Genomic DNA, 12913 nt, shown 5'->3' with positions numbered 1-12913 from the left:
GGGCATGTCTCCTTGTCGAGTGCACTAGAGTGGAGAAATCTGCTTCCGCAGGCGAAGGAAGAGCTAGTCCCAAGGATGCCCCCGTCTCATACCAAATGCCCCTTCTTCCTGAAAGCTTGGAGGGAGGACAGGCAAAGACAGTCTTTCCTGGTTCCTCCTTAGAGCTGAACCAAGCCCCTACTGACTGGAGGGCTTTCTTCATGGAGATGGTGGGGCGCATTTTCAGGAAGGAGGAGGATTTAGTCGCCTTTGTACTTGTAAACAAAGAACGAGGAGAAGGAGGGGCGGCTGGACTGAGGGAGTCTCCGAACTCCTGAACTAACAAAGCCGCTAAGGTTTTGTAGTCCGAAAGCGCTGCTACCCTCGGAGATTCTTCGTCAAAAATCTCCTCAAGCTCTTGCCTCGCCGCTCTGATAAGGGAAGAGCGGTCACCTGAAGGAGAGCGCCTACGTTGAGAGGAGTTGTCTGGTTCAACAGTCTTCTGCTCTCGAGGAGAGGGGCTTCTGTCTGGAGAAGAGCGGTCCAGAGGCGGAGATCTTCGAACTGGCGCCTGGAAGATACCTCTAAGCTGGGAGGTGTCTTGTGTCCGTTCGGGACATTGAGTAAGGAGAGAGTATCACGTCTGCCAAACTTCTCTCGCTTGGAAGGAGACTTGTGACTAACCGAAGCCTCACGCTTGGAAGAAGCCTCGCGCCTGGGAAGCGGTTCGCGCTTGGAAGTCGTTTCTCGGCTGGCTGTCGGCTTGCGCCTGGAAGAAGGCTCTCTCTTGGAAGGTGATACGTGCCTGACTGGCGCCTCGCGCTTGGAGGACGGCTCTCGCCCGGAAGGAGACTCGTGCCTGACCGGGGACTCGCGGCTGGCTGGCACCGAGCGGCTGGGAAGAGGCTCGCGCCTGGAGCGCGGCTGGCGCCTGGCTGGGGATCCAAGTCTCGATGACGACTGTCGCCTGACTGGAGACTGGCGCTTGTCTGGCGACTCGCACCTAGCTGGCGCCTCGCGGCTGGGTGGCGCTTTGTGATCGGAAGGAGACGAGGGCTCGGTCGCTAAGCGTTCCCGAGCCTCGAGCTTCCGAGGAGACGAGCGAGAAGCGGGAGGATCGAAGGATCTCCTCTGAGAACGAGGAGCTGTGGAGAGGAGCTTGGAGCTTGAGACGTCCAGAGGACGAGAGGATCTCTTAACGGGAAGAGAAGTGTCCTTCCTGCGAGGAGGATCATTCGTAAGTACTCCTACCATGGACAAGATTTGCTCCTACATGTTACGGAGAATCTTCGTCGTAGAATCTTCCCGCTCCTTGTCAGAAGAAGGGGAAGGAGGTCTGGAGGACAAAGGGGACTCCCAGCCGAAAGCTGGCGAAAACAGGGCTCTCTGGCTCTCTTCCTATCCACAGGCGAACCTTCTGGGAAGCGCTCAGGGCTAGAATCCATGGTGGGCGCTTTCCAACTCCTCTTCATAGGCCTCGACTGCTCGGCCGAGCTCCAGCCGCGCTTGGGCGAAGCGGAATCGGATGACGAGAAGCACTCTCTCAGGATGCCTTTGCAACGGCGATTCCTGGCAGTCTGCGACGACACAGATCCTGCCGAAGGGACGCCTGATCGGTGGGGATCCTCCACAACCTCCGTAAGGCTTTCGACATTCCTCCTCCTCTGGGCCTGGGAGTTTGGAAGAGGTCTATGCCTGGGAGCGTTGCAGAGCCGATCAGACACCCCCTCCACTGCACTGGGTACACTAAAATCACTATCCACTGCACTGCACTTACCTTCCAAAGCTCGCATTTTGAGCTCCATCCTTTTGAGGGCAGCCTTCAAATCCGCTAATTCCATAGACGAATCTGCAGGTTCTGTGAAGGGAGAAGGAGCTGATACTGTGGGGGAGGATGCAACAACTACTTCTTGGATAGGTGCTATCAACTCACTAACTGGCTCGTTAGAACGAGACCTACTCAAGCTTCAAGAAGATGCTTTTCTAACCCTATCCTTTTCTAACTTCCTTAAGTAGGAAGTTAGAGTCTTCCAATCATCACTCACTCATATTCTCACATTCCTTCACTACGGCGATTAGTGAAGACATTCATACTCCCTACACCGCTTGCATACTGTGTGAGGATCTACCGAACCCTTCGGTAGTCTCACGCTACAACCCTCATTCACACATACTCTAATTACATAACTAGAGTCAGACATTCTTAGAAAAATCCAAAGCGAAATCCAATAAACAGTCCACAAAAGCGTATGCCAAACCAACGATCCAGTACGTCACCAAAAAAGACAGTCCAGAAGATCAATGGTGATGAAAAACGAATATCAGGTCAGGAGGAACCAACAACGATGTTGTCGGAACCAGCAACAGAAAAAATCTGATTAGAAAACGGGAATGGTTCCTAGTCCTGCCACCCAGCAGCAGGGCGGTAGATCACATGACCCTACCTGTAGTCGTGTGCCGCGAAATTTGAATTTCTGTCGGGAACGACTGAGCTCTAAAGCTAAGTATATATCTGACAGGGAAGTTGAATGTACAAAATCTACAAGTTCATTAAAAAAAATTTCAATTGTTTACAAAATTTCATAAATAACATAAAAAATGTATTCAGCTTTACTGAGTACCATAACATACAATTTGCTCATAAATAAAATCAAATTCCCCATTAAAATAAATGGAAATACTACTATCCATTCCAGGACCCCCCAAAAAACACCGGTCTTTTTTGTTTTTCTATGACTTCACGCTTCATGTCCAAAGTAATTGGCCTTTTCTTCTTCTTGGCACTGGTCTTAACACTACGAACTGAACGAGACTGCTCGGCTAGGCATCTCAGTGCTGGCAATGGCGGACGCATTGAGAGGTGGCATCTCCCAGGCTTGCTGGCCCGTAGTCAAATCTGGGCTCACTTTCTTAAAACAAAGAATCACTTGTGTGCCGGCTCATATCTCGGAGAACCCGTATGTTGGTTAATTCACAAGTCAGAGTCAAACACTGGCAGTATATAAGCATGAATTTCTTATACTAACAGATATTAAACCATAATCATTTAATATTAGATTCATTTTACTCTGGGAATGACATATGCTGAAGGAGAATTATAATTGATAAGTGCACCTGTCCTGGCCCAGTTTCAACCCAGTGAGATTTGGTTTCAAAACAGTGACAGAACGCTAATTAATTAATCCTGTAAGGCTTTGAACTTGTGCCTTTTAAAGATGGTCAACTCACCACAATTGTTTGTCACTTTATCTAAAGCAAAAAGGAATAGGTACCAACCCTGGTTGGGTCAGCCCACCTATCAAATTTGAATTCCTCTGGGATATAAAGTAATCCTAATATAAAGAAAATTCAATACTATATGTAAAGTTATATCTGCGACTCATATTCTAGTTGCACATAGTATCTTCATGACTCCACTGCAGCTGACGACGTTAACGGCATCTGAAATGACGAAACAAAATTTTTTTTTCTTCTTAGCTTGCAAACAAAGAATAAAAAACCACATCCTTAAATGAAGTGTTCCTCTTATCTGATGTTCCATCAACCATGGCTTAAAATACAGTAATAATATTATAATAATAATATAATAATAATAGTATAATAATAAAAAAATAAATATAATAAAAATCAATTAAAATACAGAGTAGCCATGAATCCTATTTCTACCAAATGTGAATGTGTCCCACAAGATGATATGATTTATCACCCCTGCAGTTTATGATCATTATAAAGAGAAAGAAGGACCATATCTAATGATGCTCTCTTTACTTTTCAATGGTTAGTAATATAATTATAATGTATCATACCTATATTTGATTTTATTTGATTTATATAGAGTTTTGGCTTTATGCCAAGTACTGGGGGCAACTAAGGCCATTCAGCGCTGAAACAGAAATTGACAGTAAAAGGTTTGAAAGGTGTTACAGGAGTAAAACCTCAAAGCAGTTGCACTATGAAACAACTGTTGGAGAGGTTGGACAGCAAGATGGTAGAAAGAGAATATGAACGGAGGTACAGTTAAATGAATGTAAGTAGTTGCAGCTAGGGGCCGAAGGGACGCCGAAAAGAACCTTAAGTAAGGCCTACATTGCAACGAATGAGGTGCACTGACAGCACTAACCCCCTACGGGATATCATACTTACAAAAAAATCATTCATCAGAAGAGTGGACACAAGCAACACTAGGAAAATTTCCTTGTGCATAAAACTGCTGAAGCTTTGTAAATAGTGAGTGACGGATTTTGCAAACACAGAAACAAATCAAATCTGCGCAGGAGGAAATGTGTGTCACTGAGTCTGAAAGCATTAGGCACATATGAAGTTTTTAACAAAGGATCCAATGAAAATTGTAACACCAAGCTACAAGTAATGGTTGCAATTTCAGAAATTGGTTTGAACTGAAAAATATACAAAGTCAATAAACAGGCAGTCTGTCAGGTTTCTAGCAGAATTTAAGAAGTTGACAACATAAAAAATTATACCTTCCAGAACAACTGTGACGAAACTGAGTTATTAGAAATGAGGATGGTAAGCATAACACACATACATAATAATACAAAGCAGGAAAAGGATTCAGACAATGGTGTAAAGCACATAATCTTTCCAGGACTAATTCTCATTACTTGATGACTTACTTGTTATACTAATGATAACAAAGGTATATAAATAAGCATTACTCCAGAGCAAAATGTTCTTTTTTAGAATTTCCACTGCAATTCTTGAATATATGAGCTCAGTTTTATCATGCTAGACATGTGATACATAAGTATGATAAACTTACATTACTAACCACTAAAAGGTAAAGGTGTCTGACACCTCTGCTTTACGGCACATAAGGATATACTAAAGCTGGCATTATGTGACAAAGTGGCACCATATGATTAAGTCGGGTATACTTTACAGGGGTGTAAGAAAATACTACCACGTAGTCCTGCGTGTCGTAAAAGGCAACTACAAGGACAGCTGCTGCCTTGCAGTCTTACTTTCTTTGTAAAAGATTAGTCCCACCATCAGTAACTGGAAACTCCTGCACTGCAGGTGGACTTTTTAGTCAAAGGCATGGCCCACTGTCAATAACTGTGGTTGATGACAGCAAGGGCATGTGGTCGTAAAAACCCCTTTGCCAAGTAATAAAATATGCCTGGTATTGTAAGGAAAAGCGGATCAGGCAACGAACCCCTTAGTGTAGGGGTAACGGTGGGAGAGAAGACTTTACAGAGCTGGGATCCCACGGCCCACACCCTTTCAAGAAAAAGACTACTACATCACCTACCAACGATCTGGAAGCGCAATGAGAAAGTCCATTCCGCTACTCTATTTTGGAACTGGTACAAGAATGTTTCACCCTCTGTTTATTCATATACTAATGTATATGTATAAACAGAACTCTTGGTTACTGAACTGAGCCAAGGTCAGTGTGTTCTCAGTGGGTGACTATAGTTTACAGCACTTCGAAAGATTTAAGCATTCCATTTTTTACTGCCTTCCCTCAACTTTCCCTCTCTCCGTAACTTGAAAACCATGATTTAGTTGTATATCTCTCCTTTGTGAACTCAATTATCTATTATGCACAAAATGGGTAGTATAATGTATTGTATTGTTATATGCGAACCAAGTTTTCTGGCAAGACCAGGAATGAATTATCAGACACCCAGGACTTCACTGCATGTCTTATGCTTCTTCATGCAGAAGAGATATGGCTTTTTACAAAGATTCATAGGTAGTGTGCTGGAAAGATCTGATAACAAATGGGGAAATAAAATAGTTGAGAGGTATGGTGTTTTAAGGCTTTAAAAAAAGTAAAATCGTCAAGGGATACAAAGATGGAGATGGAGGAGAATCAGTCAGATACAGAAGATAGTGTACCCGACTGTTAGTCTAGCAAGGAACAGATTAGTAAGGAAGTAGCAGGATGACGACACAGTATTTGGAAATATCTGTAACATGGAACTATATACATGGAATGGACAGGCGCATATAAATGTATTAACATTGATTGTCACTGCGCGGCGCCATAGGAAAAGGTAGAGAAGACGCTGAATTAAGCTATTAAAGCATAGTCTTGTTGCAGACGCTCCTTTCACTCTGTCGTCCTTACTTTTCCACCGATTTTAATGAATATAGGCTCATTGGAAAGCTCTTGAAAATCTCTTTTAAATGCATATAATTAAGTGTGTAGAAAATATGGCACTGCAGTGTTTAAATACTACTGTTACAGATTCTTTAATATAAATTTCAATAAATTCATTATCGGTTAAAAGCTCTTGAAAAGCACTTTCCAACGAACCCAATGAAGCACATAGATCTTATACAATAGAATAATCATGCATGCCATGTGCTGAGTTCCATGATGTTCACTTTGGCTGTCTTGAATAGATCGCATGGTATGTGTATAAGAAAAATTATGATAAAAGATTTTTTAAGTATATACGTAGTCAAGTTGGCAATAAAAAAAGGGATGACATGCCATTAACATATCTAGTGCACAAAATGAAGTTTTTATGTTAAAACAAAGTTTAATGTATACTTACCTGGCAGGTATATATATAGCTATATTCTCTGTTCCACCTGGCAGAAATTTTCAAAACTCGCGGCAAACGCTAGTAACCTATTAGTAGTTCAGGCAACCACCACCCCGTTACCGTGGCGCTAGCGCTAGGAACCGTTCCCAATTGGGCCAGATTTTCTCTGAACCCTGTCTCCTGAGGGAGGAGGGTGCATTAATTATATATACCTGCCAGGTAAGCATACATTAAACTTTGTTTTAACATAAAAACTTCATTTTGATGACACCTTACTGGCAGGTATATGTATAGCTGATTGACACATTTGGAGGTGGGTCAAAGAGAGCAACATTATTAGAGTATAAAATATTATTAAAATATTATTAAAAAACTCGAGGTTCCTTACCTGCTAAGGTAGCTGACTTCATAGGTCCTGCCTCTAAGCCTGCTTAAACCTTAGGAGCTCTCAACAAGGATGTGTCCTGTATGTTGAAGAGCTAAGACTGGAACTGACAACTGGACGTGACCAATGTGTTGACAGAACAGTACAGCCCTCTTATGCCACGGCCATTCAAGCTAATAATAGATCATTTACCTGAACTACACACACACCACACCAAGATAATACTAACAATACTGATAAAAGTACAGAACACTTTTCTCAGACGACCAAAAAAACACAAACACCATCACCTAATAAAATCAACTAGCTTAAAAAGAAGGAAGGTTATGGGGGGTAGTAACTCCTTTGCCCTATACTGTACCAGAGGACACGTATGGACCTAGCGTCTGACAATTATCAAAGGTGTCTGAATATCCCTAAGATAATGAGACGCAAATATTGAATTAGTTCTCCAATATGTGGATTCAATAATTTCTTTGAGGGCTAAATTCTTTTTAAAAAGCTAATGAAGTCGCAACTGCCCTGACTTCATGAGCCTTCACTTTCAAAATACCAAAGCTCTGCTCTTGACACAACATATGAGCTTCTCTAATCAACTCTCTCATGAAGAAGGCTAGAGCGTTCTTCGTCATGGGTCTACTGGGGTCTTTAACTGAACACCCAAAGAGCATCAGAATTCCCTCTGATCTCTCTTGTTCTTTCCATTATAAAAACGCAATGCTCTCACTGGGCAGAGAACTCTTTCTTGCTCATGACCCACTAACTCAGAAAGACCCAAAAGTTCAAAGGATCTTGGCCAAGGATTAGCCGGATTCTCATTCTTGGCCAAGAAACCTTCCTGGAATGAACACACTGCGTTGCCATGTCTCCATCCCACCTTCTTCGATATGGCCTGAAGCTCACTAGCTCTTTTAGCCGTTGCCAAAGCGACTAAAAGATAGTTTCTTAGCAACATCTCTCAGAGAGGATTTCTCTAAAGGCTCGAATTTGCTAGAGGTTAAATACTTTAAGACAACATCGAGGTTCCAAGCAGGTGGCCTGCATTGGGATTGTTTCTTGGTACCAAATGACCTAATCAGATCTCTAAGGTCTAAGTTATTAGAGATGTCTAGATCTCGTGTCTAAACACTGAGGTTAGCATACTTTTATAGCCTTTGATTGTCGAAACTGACAAACCAAATCCTTCCTCAAGTATAGAAGGAAGTCTGCGATTTGGGTCACAGAGGTACTGGATGAAGACACTTTCCTGTTCTTACATTCCTTCCGGAAATTCTGCCACTTCGACTGATATACTGTAATTGTGAGGTTCTTCTGGCTCTAGCACTGCAACTGGCCACCTCTCTCAGAATATCCCCTCGCTCTGACAAGACTTTCGATAGTCTGAACGCAGTCAGACCCAGAGCGAGGGTATTCTTGTGAAACCTGTCGAAGTGGGGTTGTCTGAGTAAATCTACTCTTAGAGGAAGAGTCCTTGGCGTATCTATTGTCCATTCCAGTACCTCTGTGAACCAACTTGGGGCCGGCCAAAAACGGAGCTATTAAGGTCATCCTCGTTCCTTGGCTCTCCCTGAACTTCTTCATACTTTCCCAGTACTTTGAATGGAGGAAAAAGCGTAAACATCTAAGTTTGTCCAATCCATCAGGAATGCGTCGACCGCCACTGCTTCCTGATCTGGAACCGGGAGAGCAATAGGTTGGTAATCTTTGTTATGGCTGTCGCAAACAGATCTACTACCGGACGGCCCCACAACTTCCACAGGCTCTGGCAAACCTCCATGTGCAAAGTCCACTCCGTCGGGAGAAGTTGTTCTCTTCTGCTCAACAGGTCCGCACTCACATTTTTCTCTCTGTATAAACCTGGTGAGCAGCACGACGCTTTCCTCTTGCCGACCCGAAAGCAGAACTTCCTTTGCCAGCTTGTAAAGGGAAAAGAATGAGTCCCTCCTTGTTTGCGGGTGTATGCCAGAGCCGTGGTGTGTCCGAGTTGATCTGCACTGTCTTGTCTCGAATCAACTCTCTGAAGTGCTTCAAGGCCAAGAAAATTGCCATCAGTTCCTTCCTGTTTATGTGCGAACTTGTTTCTTCTTCCTGCTCCAAAGTCCCGACACCCCTCTTGAGGGCCTAATGTCGCTCCCCACCCGCGTCCGACGAGTCGGAATACAAGATGAGGTCTGGGCTCTTCTGCTGAAGCGACATCCCTCTTGCTAACCTGCCTGGAGTTAGCCACCACTTTAATTCCTCCTTCACTTCGCAGAATTAGAAACTGGAAGGAATCCGGTTGCAATTTTCTTGGCCATGAATCCTTCAGGAAAAACTGTAGAGGTCTCATGTGTAGTCTTCCTAAAGAAATGAACCTCTCTAGCGAAGAGAGTGTGCCCAGTAGACTCATCCACTCTCTTGCTGAGCATCGGGTCTTTCTCTAGAAAGTCCTGCACCTTCCAGAATGCATTAGGTGCTTTGCCTTTCGGGGGACGGAAAAGCCCGAAAAGTCACTGACGATATCTGAATCCCCAAATAAACTATCTGTTGTTGGGGATTCAATTGAGACTTTCCCATGTTTACCACAAGACCTAGGTCTTTTGCTAAGTTCATGTTTGATTCAAGTCCTCCAGACATTGACTTCTTGATTGGGATCTTATCAACCAGTCGTCCAGGTAAAAAGACACTCTGATCCCTCTTAAGTGCAACCATCTCGCCACATTGGACATCATCCTCGTGAACACTTGGGGGCTGTGCAAAGGCCGAAGCACAGGGCCTTGAACTGAAAGACCCTGTCCTGAATCACAAACCTTAAATACTTCCCTGCTTCCTGGATGAATTGGAATATGAAAATATTGCGTCTTGTAAGTCCAGGGTCACCATCCAGTCCCCTGGACGTACCGCTGCCAGCACTGAAATCGTTCGTCTCCATAGTGAACTTGGTCTTTTCTACGAAAAGATTCAGTTGACTTACATCCAGAACTGGCCTCCAACCTCCCGAGGACTTTGCAACCATGGAACAACCGGTTGTAAATCCGGAGATTCGTGATCCAGAACAGGTTCTATGGCTCCTTTCTCTAGCATGGAAGCTACTTGCTCCCACAGAGCCGCTTTCTTCACTAAATTGTTGTAATTTGCCCCGAGGGCTCTCGGGAGATGTTGCGAGAGGAGGTCTCTTCAAGAAAGGAATCTTGTACCCTTCCCGAGCTACGTTGACAGCCCAGGGATCTGCCTTCATGTTTCTGCCAAACTTCCCAAAAAACCTTGAAGTCTTGGCTCCACTGTCGTCTGGAGGACTGAGATCTCATTGTTTAGAGGTGGTCTTGGCTCCTCTTTTTAGCGGGTACTTCTCTTACCCCTAAAGGCGGGTCGAGCGAACGTTCTGCTCGAAAGGGCTGTTGCGAAGGCCTAGGTTCCTTTGGAGTTTTCTTAACCAACTTGGATGTAAGAACTTCTTAACTGAAGACGAGAGAAGATCTTGAGTGGCCTTCTGAGAAAAGGGAGAGAGCTATATCCATAATCACCTCTGAAGGAAACAGCTGTTTCGAAAGGGGAGAGAACAGCAACTCCGATTTCTGAGAGTTAGAAACTCCTTTTGAAGCGAAAGAACACAATCAGGCGACCCTTCTTGTTTCAGTACTCCCTTTTGGCTGTGAACAAAGAAGCCAGTTCATTCGTTTCCATCTACTCAGAGCCATTGTCCATGCAGGACATAATGCTCTTAGCCACTTCTGTAGGGAGTTCGCCAGTGCTCCCAAAGACCAATCTAGGAAATTGAAGACTTCGAAAGTCCTAAAAATCCCTTTAAAAAGATGGTCAAACTCGGACGAAGTCCACCAGACCTTAGCAGACTGCAACGCCTGTCTGCGTGAGCTGTCCACTATACTGGAGAAGTCCCCCTGGGAGGAGGCAGGTACTCCCAGGCCTAGACTTTCTCCAGTAGCGTACCATACTCCTGACTTCGATGCTAACTTAGCTGGTGGAAAAGCGAAAGAGTATTTTCCCGCTTCTTTCTTATCCTTCATCCAGTCATTCACACGTTGAAGGGCCTTCTTCGCCGAAATCGCAGTCATCTAAGGAAAGAGGACTTCTTTGGAGTCTCGTCTTGGAAAACTGCGATAAGGGAGATAAAGGAGCCATTGGTTGAATTCCCCTTCAAAACCCCTCGAAAGCAGACGTGAAGTCAGAATCTTGTAATCCGAAGACGGTTCCGTATTCTTCTCCTCAACAAAATCCAAATCCTCTTCTGCTGAAGAAATGTCTTGCAGATCACTGTCGTGTTGACGCTTCGCTGACGGAATAACGTCCTGCCGCCTGCGTCCTGCGGCTAACGAAGAATCGGCGTCCTGCCGCCTATCGATGTCCTGCCGCCTGCGTCCTGCGTCCATCGTAGACACATCTGCTTCCTGCCGCCTGCGTCTTGTGTCCACATTGATCCCGAGTCCTGACGTTTGCGTCCTGCTTCTTCCAAACCATCTTCTTCTTCCTGCGTTCTGCGTCCTGAAAAACCAAGCGATCGCCCGTCCTCGTAGAGCCCGTGCGTCCTACGTCCTCGGCGAACGCATCCTTGTCTTCCGTCTTCTTAGAAGACTTAACGGGAAGGAAATCGTCCTTCCGCCTCGAAGATGCCTGCAAAGGAGCATCCCAAGACTTAACGAGAACTGCCACCTTAGACTGCATTTCCCTTAAGAACCCTTCGTACTATCTTCCTGAATGGCAGAGGACGAAGGAGGAGGATTACGAGAAGGACTGCGACGTAACGGAGAGCGATCTTGTACTCTAAACCGACGGAGAGAGACGAGGGGAAGACAAGCAAGAAGATGGAGGAGAAGTCTCTCATCGAAATCCACCAAGAACGAGAAGGCCGTACTGAGTCCTTCTTTAGAACGAAAGATCCTCTTCCTCTTGATCGGAACTGCGTCCCCCCCGTCTTCTGAGGAGGACAAAACCTCCGGACTACTCCAAGCCTCACGATCTTGAGCATGTCTCTCGAGAGCGGTCGATGTCCTGAAAGTCCTCTTGAGGGGCGAGACACAACTGCATACCGACGTTCCCGCTCAGATGTCGAACCATCCGAGGACGCACACTTCCCAGTTACGCCTTTTCTGCAGCGAACTGCAACAGCCTGGAAGAACTTGCAACAGGGACTGTTTGAAGGGACGCCTGACCGCGATAAAACCTCTCTCGACCTCCCTTTCGACTGTCGACATGCCTTCTCCCTTGGGTCTGGGAGCTTGACAGAGGTCTAGGTCTAGGAGCACGAGAGAGACGATCAGACGCCCCCTCCACTACACTTCACTGACATCAAAAGCACTAACTTTATCCGTAAGTCGCTGTATCTGGTCGCCCATGGACGCAAGGGCAGCGAACACCTTAACAATCTGTGTATCGTTCGCCTCCTCCGATACAGCAGCGGGCGCGGAGGATACCTGGGGAGAAGGAACTACCAATTCTATGTTAGAAGGAGCTGGAGAGGAAAAAAAAACCCATTCACTCCTTTTGCTAGAAGAATTCGACTCTCACTACGAGAAACAGATCTCCTTACACGATCTTTCTCAAGCTTTCAAACATATTTCATAAATATCTTCCACTCCTTCTCTGATAAATTCTCACATTCAAAACAACCTATTCTCCCAAGTACACACATTCTCTCTACACTTCTTACAAATAGTTTTGAGGGTCGACCGAAGCTTTTGGCAACCTTACCTTACACCCCTCTTTTACACAAACTCTAAACATACTTCCAGTATCCGACATCTTTAAAGAAAGAAAAGATCCAAAGCGAATGCCAAGCTAACATTTCTGAGTACAATACCAAAAATCCATGAAAAGTCAGCAACGAGAATGAAAATCCTAGCAGGAACCACCAACAATGTTGCCGGTTCCGCTGGCAGAGAAAATCTGGCCAATTGGGGAACGGTTCCTAGCGCTAGAGCCACGGTAACGGGGTGGTGGTTGCCTGAACTACTAATAGGTTACTAGCGTTTGCCGCGAGTTTTGAAAATTTCTGCCAGGTGGAACAGAGAATATAGCTATATATATACCTGCC

General features: G+C 44.9%; 1 long non-coding RNA gene across 5 annotated transcripts in view; it reads right to left on the bottom strand.

Annotated features, from left to right (window-relative positions):
* Nucleotides 1-12913, bottom strand: part of LOC135204760 (uncharacterized) — a 270567-nt gene that overhangs the window by 52048 nt on the left and 205606 nt on the right. Inside the window, exon 9 of one of the 5 annotated variants that reach the window (XR_010312335.1) lies at nucleotides 2462-3420. The exons of the other annotated variants lie outside the window; for them this stretch is intronic. This is a non-coding gene — a long non-coding RNA (uncharacterized LOC135204760). Of the gene's footprint in view, nucleotides 1-2461; nucleotides 3421-12913 lie in introns of those variants that run through there. 5 annotated transcript variants of the gene reach the window in all.

Source organism: Macrobrachium nipponense, chromosome 47 (assembly GCF_015104395.2).
Source record: "Macrobrachium nipponense isolate FS-2020 chromosome 47, ASM1510439v2, whole genome shotgun sequence".
Lineage (NCBI taxonomy): Eukaryota > Metazoa > Arthropoda > Malacostraca > Decapoda > Palaemonidae > Macrobrachium > Macrobrachium nipponense.
Note: the sequence above shows the minus strand (reverse complement) of the source record. Positions and strands in the feature narration are given on the sequence as shown.